The 9,374-nt window shown below is 42.5% G+C and overlaps 1 pseudogene; it reads left to right on the top strand.

Annotated features, from left to right (window-relative positions):
- Window positions 1–3,458: 3,458 nt before the first annotated feature.
- LOC102002123 lies at window positions 3,459–5,549 on the top strand (annotated as a pseudogene).
- Window positions 5,550–9,374: the final 3,825 nt, after the last annotated feature.

Here is a 9,374-nt window from a genome sequence, read left to right as displayed (position 1 = left end):
TGTGTGTGTGTGTGTGTGTGTGTGTGTGTGTGTGAGTGTGTGTGTGTGCATTCCATGGAACTTGGAGGTTAGGGGACAACTTGGGGAAGTTGATTCCTTCCTTCTACCCCATGGGTCCTGGGGACTGGACTCGGGTCATCAGTTTTTGGTGGCAGACTCCTTTTCCCTTGGAGTCATCCTGGCCTATAAAACAAGATCATCAATTATCTTCTACTTTTCAAGTAGTCAGTACTACTGGGTATGCTGTCTGTTTTGTTTTGAGGCAGGATCTCATGTAGTCCAGGCATCCCTGGACCTTGATGCCCTTGATCTCCCGGTCCTCCTGCCTGCACCGCACAAGCACTGGGGTTACAGGTGTTTGTCACCACACCTGGCAAAACTTCCATCTGCTGGGTCCTGGAGATCCCACTCATGACTTTGTACACACTGTGATGTCATTTTATCACTGAGCTATACCCTCAGCCCTGGATACCCTCGTCAAAAGTAACTGTCTCATCTTCACGCTCAAAACACAGGGAACCAGTGCTTGGGGATGGAAATGTTTTTTGCTGTTTTATTTCTATGGGTATTGTGCCTGCTTGTATACTGTGCACCAGGGGCATGCCTGGTTCCTGCAGGGGACAAAAGAGTGTGCGTCCCCTGGGACTCCAGTCACAAATCATTGTAAGCTACCATTAGGGGTGCTGGGAATTAAACCTGGGTTCTCTGGAAGAACAGCAGTGATTTAACCACTGATCCATCTCTCCAGTCCTAATATTTTCATTGACTGCTAAAGTTGCAAGAAACTTGCAGTCTGTGAAAGAAAAGGCAATTTCTGCTGGTAGATTGCCATCTAGTGGTAAGTTTCTGTAATATAGTGCCTAGGGATGCTTGTGTGTTTCCCGGCGGCCCCATGCTCATGCACACAATAGTTAGCACAGACTGAGCATTCTTCAAAAGAACTTTTGTCTCTTGTTTACGTGGATATTATCAAAGAAACCCTACCAATAAAAATTAATATTAACTTTCTTTTCTGCTAACAACCAATGGTTTATGGATAATTTCCCATGCTGATCATCAAATCAGGTTTGCATTTTCAAAGGTTTTCCCCACTACTAGATTATTGCAAAGCAATGTATGTGACCAATTGTCACATATGCCAAAAGGTGTTATGAGTGAATCAGAAGTCGCGGCTGCAGCAGTGAGGCAATGTACCCCAGACTTAATCCTTGCTAGGGGCTCTCCTTTTTGCTCTGGAAGAGCGTAACAGTCCTCAGAGTCCTCAAAAGCTATTGTTAGCTTTCCCATTTAGCCACCCTTTTGCTGTATTAACACCACAACAGAGAGTCATCCTTCTGCCAAGCTAACGGATGTTCTGGGGCCACATGATCTGTTAACTACAGCTAGTCTGCTTTCCATACCAATCCATACCAATTCGACCATATATAGAGGGTAGGGTCTCAGGTGTCCCGGAGAATATGAAAGACCAAACACATTAGATGTGATCAGAAGAGAAGGTGTTGGCCATTAGGGGAGGGAAGCAGCCTCCTCCCCCCAAAATGGAAGGGTCTGAAACAAGAGCTTGTGTAAGGATGGGAAATCAGTGGGATGGGAAACATCCTGAGTGCAGGAAACCCCCAATCTTGACAAGGATTTCGGATCTCTGAGGATCTAAAGAGAGGCAAGCTCTCTATCCACTAGTCCACTGAACAAAGATACAACAGCATTTAGAAGGCAGAAGCAAAGCGTTTGGAGAGATGGCTCACCCATTAAGAGCACTTGCAATTCTTCCAGAGGACCTGGATATGGTGGTTCACAATCCAATCTGTCACTCCAGTTCAAAGAGCTCTGATACTGTCTCCTGACCTCCGCAGTAACCAAGCACACATATGGTGCCCATACATATATATAGGCAGAACTCTCAAACACATTTAAAAAAATAAATGGGCATTTTTTTTCTTCTATTAGATTTTGTTTATTTATTATGTATACAGTGTTCTGCCAGCATGAAAGCCTTCAGGCCAGAAGAGGGCACCAGATCTCAGTACAGATGGTTGTGAGTTACCATGTGGTTACTGGGAACTAAACTCAGGACCTCTGGAAGAGCAGCCCGTGCTCTTAACCTCTGAGCCATCTCTCCAGCCCCAAATGGGCAAATCTTTAAAAAAAAAAAAAAAAAAAAGTACAAGCAAAACTACCTATAAGTCAAAGACCAGCCAGGTCTACATAACAAGACACTATCTCAAAACAAACAACGGGGTCAGCATGATGTTCTCAGAACTATCCCCAAAACCTCACAGGTTGTCCTCTGCCCTCTCTACCCAAACTCACACCACAAACACACACACTCACACACTCACATGTAATAATGACAACAATAATAAAGTTTATTTAATAATGAAAAAAGGTTCCAGGAGTGATGGTGCTCTCCTTTAATCTCAGCACTCAGGAGGCAGAGGCAGGTGGATCTCTGGGAGTTCCAAGACAACTTGGTCCACATAGTGAGTTCTGAGACAGCCAGAGCTACGTAATTGAGAGACCCTGACTAAAACTAAAGATACTGCTCCACCCATTGCTCCCTCTCCTGATACTAAACTATTCTCTTAAAAAAAAGAAAGAAAGAAAAGAAAGAGAGAAAGAAAGAAAAATCTGTAGGGCATGGAAATGCACATCTTTAATCCCAGTGCTAGAGAGGCAGAGGCAGGCAGATCTCCCTGAAGTCAAGCCCAGCCTGGTCTGCAAAGTAAATTTCAGGAGAGAAACCATTTCTAGAAGAAGGAAAAGGAGAAGAAGAAATAATATCTCAAAATCCCAGAAGGTTTAAATCAACAATCACAACAGCCATAGTAACCAAAATAGAAACAACCTGAATCCATTGACTAGTGATGGACAGACACTGTGTGATTCATCCATATGGTGGAATATTAAGCAAACACAGGAAAAAATAAAGTGTGGCATACAAGATGGACAACTCTTGGGAACACTGTGGGCATACAGCTCTGTTGGCAGAGTGCTTAGTTGGTGAGTACTCACCTGGAATCTACACACCCCAACCAACAACTCCAGAGGTGTCACACCTCGGCGGGCTTTGTAGTTGGCTTCTGGGAAAAACATTATCCCTCTTATGGGGTACAAGGTATACACATATTATATATGCACACATGTATGCATTCCCATGCATATATATCATTGCGCTTTGTTGATTTTTACCCACATACATACTACCATAACCCCAACCCCACTGGTCCTTTCCTCCCTCAAATACTATAAAATGTATTTTATACTATTAAATGTAGATTTTTTTTAAAAAAAAAATCTAGACTCTTCATTTTTCTTTGTCCCCCTTATTTTCTCTTGCTCCCTTCTCCACTCCCTTTGAACCCCCTCTTTTCTCACTATAGTCTCCCTTTTACCTCCATGTCATATACATATATAAAGAGGAATGATCTCTCACACGGTCGTAGGCACGCGCAACCAAGATGTCTCCTCCGACGCCGGCGCTTTTCAGTTTGCCAGAGGCACGGACGCAGTTTACGAAATCTGCCAGAGAGGCCTTGAATAACAGAAATATCAAGCCATTGTTGAATGCCTTCAGTCAGTTACCTGGCAGTGAAAATGAAAAAAAAATGTACCCTTGACCAGGCTTTCAGAGGTGTTCTGGAAGAAGAAATTATAAATCATTCGGCATGTGAGAACGTTTTAGCTATTATTTCTCTTGCCATTGGGGGAGTAACTGAAAGTGTCTGTACTGCATCCACACCATTTGTGCTGTTGGGAGACGTCTTGGACTGCCTTCCTTTGGATCAGTGTGACACAATTTCACTTTTGTCGAAAAAAATGTTGCTACTTGGAAGTCAAATACATTCTATTCTGTTGGCAAAAATTATTTACTGCGTATGTGCAATGATCTCCTCAGAAGATTATCGAAATCTCAGAATACAGTCTTTTGTGGACGAATTCAGCTCTTTTTGGCCAGGCTTTTTCCTCTATCTGAAAAATCAGGTCTTAACTTACAGAGTCAGTTTAACCTGGAAAACGTCACTGTTTTCAATACAAATGAGCAGGAAAGCACCCTGGGTCAGAAGCATACTGAGGATAGAAAGGAAGGCATGGATGTAGAAGGTGAGATGGGAGATGATGAAGCCCCAACAACATGCTCTATTCCAATTGATTACAACCTATATAGAAAATTCTGGTCGCTTCAGGATTACTTCAGGAACCCAGTACAATGCTATGAGAAGATTTCTTGGAAAACTTTTCTCAAGTATTCTGAAGAAGTTTTAGCTGTGTTTAAGAGTTATAAATTAGATGATACTCAAGCCTCCAGGAAAAAAAATGGAAGAATTGAAAACAGGAGGAGAGCATGTGTACTTTGTGAAGTTTCTAACAAGTGAAAAGTTGATGGATTTACAACTGAGTGACAGTAACTTTCGGCGACACATCCTGTTGCAGTACCTCATTTTATTTCAATATCTCAAGGGACAGGTCAAATTCAAAAGTTCAAACTGTTTTAACTGATGAGCAATCACTCTGGATTGAAGATACTACAAAATCAGTCTACCAACTGCTACCTGAAAACCCCCCCGATGGAGAAAGATTTTCAAAGATGGTAGAGCATATATTAAACACTGAAGAAAATTGGAACTCATGGAAAAATGAAGGCTGCCCAAGTTTTGTGAAAGAAAGAGCATCAGACACCAAGCCCACAAGAGTGGTGTGGAAGAGAGCAGCCCCAGAAGACTTCTTAGGCAAAGGGCCCAACAAGAAAATCCTGATTGGCAATGAAGAGCTAACAAGGCTTTGGAACCTCTGTCCTGATAATATGGAAGCCTGTAAATCAGAGACAAGAGAATACATGCCAACTTTGGAGGAGTTCTTTGAAGAAGCCATTGAACAAGCAGATCCTGAAAATATGGTTGAAAGTGAATATAAAACTGTGAACAATTCGAATTACGGGTGGAGAGCACTCAGACTCTTAGCACGGAGAAGCCCTCACTTCTTCCAGCCAACCAACCAGCAGTTTAAGAGTCTCCCAGAGTACCTTGAGAACATGGTAATAAAGCTAGCCAAAGAACTACCACCTCCTTCTGAAGAAATAAAAACAGGTGAAGATGAAGATGAGGAAGATAATGATGCTTTACTGAAGGAAAATGAAAGTCCCGATGTTCGGCAAGATAAACCTATAACAGGGGAACAGATAGAGTTATTTGCTAACAAACTTGGTGAGCAATGGAAGATTTTGGCTCCTTACTTGGAAATTAAAGACTCTGAAATGAGACAGATTGAGAGTGACAGTGAAGACATGAAGATGAGGGCCAAGCAGCTCCTTGTTGTGTGGCAAGATCAAGAAGGAGCGAGCTCATGCAACAACGGATAATCTGATTAGCGCACTAAACAAGTCTGGATTAAGTGACCTTGCAGAAAGTCTAACTAATGACACTGAGACAAACAGCTTTCTTTCTTTCCTTTGTTTTTTATTTAACTGTGATGAGATTTTGTTACCAAGCAACATTTGATAAGAGGTCCACTGGTTTTGGTAAACAATAAACACTTTTATAACAAAAAAAAAAGAGGAATGATCTCTGTGATTAAGTCCAGTTTATTAAACAGGTGCAAAATAAAAAATACACTCACAATATAGAACAAGGGAGAAACACTGCTTCTGCTTCAGCTGTTGATCCTCTAGCTCCCAAGGACTGTCAGGGAGGTCGGGGAAGGTCACCAAGGCGCTGCTGCCAGTGAGCCGCCACAGTGTGGGGGGGGAGAGCTTTGCCCCCACCCTAGCCTTTTATTTGGAGGTCTTTGGGTCGCGTAACCCCAAAGAAGACCATGCCCATTGGGCCAAGCCTCATCAATACGATTGACTGTCAGGTCGAATTCCCACAACATAATACGTATGTGTGTGTGTGTTAGGACATATATGTGTGTGTATTAGAACATATATATATTGTTGTGTATTAGAACATATATGTGTGTGCATATTAGAACATATATATATGTGTGTGTGTGTGTTCTGCAAATTAAAGGAACTGTGTCTTTGTGAATCGTGTTTATTTCTTTTAACAAGATGATTTCCAGTTCTATCCATTTCCCCACAAGTGCCATAACTGCATTCTTCCTTATGGCTGAACAAAAGCATTACATTTTCTTTACCCGTTCACCTGCTGATGTCTGGACTGTTTCCATAGCTTGGCCATGGTGAAAAATTGAACAGTAAACATGGATGTGCATGAGTCTCTGTGGCACAGTCCCAGGATCACATGGTAGTTTTTGTTTGTTCGCTTTTCATGGGGAATATAGTAAGATTTGACCTTGAACTCATCTTACCTCTATCTCCCAAGTGCTAGGTTTACAGGCTTGCAACACCACACCTGTCTGGTATTCTATGGTTGGTTTACTAAGAAACTTCCATACTAATTTCCACAGTGGCTGCACCAGGATCCTTCTCTCAATACATCCTCAACAGCTATTGAAGTGTGTGTGTGTGTGTGTGTGTGTGTGTGTGTGTGTGTGTGTGTGTATTAAAAAGTTTAATCTTTTGTTTTGTGGGTATGGATATTTCTGTGCACCATGTGCATGCAGTGCCTATGGAGGCCAGAAGAGAGCATTGAGTGCCCTGGTACTGGAGTTACAGACAGCTGTAAACCACCCTGTGGGTGCTGGGACTGGAGCCTAGGTCCTCTGGAAGAGCAGTCAGTGCTCTTAGCCACAGAGCCATCTCTCCAGTCCATAATATTTTTTAACACATATTATACGTGTATGTGTACACACATGCACATCACACATGCCACTGTGGGCATATGGAAACCAAAGAATAAATTGTGAGAATCAATTTTCTTCTTCCACCATGTCGGTCCTGGGGACATAACTTGGTTTGTCAGGCTTAAAGGCAAGTCACTGAGGTCTTTGTCTCTGCGCCATCTTGTAGAGTGCTTGCCTAGCACGTACATAGGCCTGAGTTCCACCCCCAGAACCACTTAAAACCGGTCACTGTGTCATATATATGCTTGTGACAGAGGCCAACCTGGGTTATAGATGCCCCTTTCAAAAACAAAGCATCCAGCCTTCAAAAGACAGAAGCAGTGATTCTCTAAAATTCAGCCATGGTCTACAAAGCAAATTGCTGGCTAGCCAGAGCTACACCATGAGATCCTGTATTTAAAAGAAAAAAATTACAAAAATAGTTTTTAATGTACAAGGCTGTGCTGGCTAGTCTTGTGCAGCACGAATTCTGATTGGTATTAATAATAAAAACCCAGAATCAGATATAGGTATTAATGCTGAAGACTGAGAAGCAGAACAGCCAGTCACAAGAGAATTTTTACCTCTACCAATGCTCAGACCAAAGGGGCGATCCTGTTTCTACAAATCTTCAGACTGCATCTCCAGACTGCATCCTCAGACTTGATCTGAGCTCCTGTCTCCTCCTGTCTTATATTCCTCTTTCTGCCCAGCCATATGCCTTCCTGTCTCCATCTCTCTAGGGCTGGAATTAAAGGCATGTGACTCAGTACTGGGAGTTAAAGGTATGAGCCACCCCTGCCTGGCTCTGTTTTTCTTTTAGACTGGATCAATTCCATGTAGCCCAGAGAGATCCATCTGCCTCTGTCTCCTGAGTGCTGGGATTAAAAGTGTGTGCCACCACTGACTGGCCTTTATGGCTAATTAGTGGTTTATCTCTGCACTCTGCTCTTCAGGCAAGCTTTATTTGTTAGATTACAAACAAAATATCACTACAGTTTTATGTTGTAGGGAGTCGCTTGTTTGTTTCCCAGCCTCCCAGCAGCTCAGATCCAAAATATATTATATTATCACACAGAAACTATATTATTTAAATTACTGATTAGCCCATTAGTTCTAGCTTCTTATTATCTAACTCTTACATCTTAATTTAACCCATCTCCATTAATCTGTGTACCACCAAGTGGCAGTAGCTTACTGAGTAAAATTCCAGCATCTGTCTCCAGTGGGGCTACATGGCTTCTCTCTTCTTCTGCTTTCTTCCCCCCCCAGAATTCAGTTTAGTTTTCTCCACCTAGCTCTGTTCTACCCTATCAGGCCAAGCCAGTTTCTTTTATCCATTAATGGTAATCACAGCATACAGAGGGGAATCCCACCTTATGACATAAGGAATCACCTTATGTCAACTTAACACCAAACTAGAGTTATCTGAAAGGAAGGAAACTTAATTGAAGTAATACTTTGATAAGATCAGTCTTTTTTTAATATTTTATTTTATTTATTTATTATGTATACAATATTCTGTCTGTGTATATGCCTGCAGGCCAGAAGAGGGCACCAGACCTCATTACAGATGGTTGAGAGCCACCATGTGGTTGCTGGGAATTGAACTCAGGACCTTTGGAAGAGCAGACAATGCTCTTAACCTCTCCAGCCCTAAGATCAGTCTTAAGGCATTTTCTTAATTAGTGATTGATGAGGGAGGTCCCAACCCACTGGGGGTGATGCCATCCCGGGGCTGCTGGTCCTGGGTTCTATAAGAAAGTAAGCTGATGCTAGGCGGTAGTGGTGCATGCCTTTAATCCCAGAACACAGTAAGCAGAGGCAGGTGGATCTCTGTGAGTTAGAGACTAGTCCTGGTCTACAGAGCGAGTTCCAGAAAAGGCTCCAAAGCCACAGGGAAACCCTGTTGCGAGGGGTGGGAGGAGTAGATTGAGCGAGTCACGGTGAGCAGGCCAGGAAGCGCACCTTTGCACGGCCTCTGCATCAGCTCCTGCTTCCAGGTTACTTCCCTGTTTGAGTTCCTGTCCTGACTTCCTTCAGTGATGAACAATGACGCAGAAGTGTAAGCCAAATAAACCTTTCTTTCCCAACTTTCGGTTTTGGTCATAGTGTTTCATCACAGCAACAGAAACCCTAACTAAGACAAAGGCCTTTGGTTTGACACTCAGACTTCAATGGAAGAGAATAAAAGACCACAAATTTTCAGACTCATGAAATTAAATTACAACTCTATCTTTTGTACCATTTGACATTACTTAAGCTCTTTCAGCCTCAGCTTCTGAGCCATAAAAAGGAATGGTTCTTCTTCTTCTTCATTCATAGTAGATAAATTACTCTTAACATGCATAGATCCAAATGGGATAGCACACATTTTTTCTATTGTTACTGTTGGTTTTAAGATGGGTCCTATTGTGTAGTTATAGTTGGTCTGGAGCCTGTCAAACCACGCTGCCCTGAGCTGTAGAGGTGCCCTGCCTCTGTTTTGGTTTGGTTTGGTTATTTGGACAGAATCCTTGACCCTTTTGATCCTCCTGTTTTCACATCTGTTGTAGGGAGAGGGCCCACTTGTTCTTTCTGGCTGCCCGACTAGCTTAGCCTTGAAATAACCACACAGAATTGTATTAATTAAATCACTGCTTGGTCCATTAGTT

Source organism: Microtus ochrogaster, assembly GCF_000317375.1.
Source record: "Microtus ochrogaster isolate Prairie Vole_2 chromosome 6 unlocalized genomic scaffold, MicOch1.0 chr6_random_2, whole genome shotgun sequence".
NCBI classification, from domain to species: domain Eukaryota; kingdom Metazoa; phylum Chordata; class Mammalia; order Rodentia; family Cricetidae; genus Microtus; species Microtus ochrogaster.
This window is presented reverse-complemented; position numbering and strand designations above follow the sequence as displayed.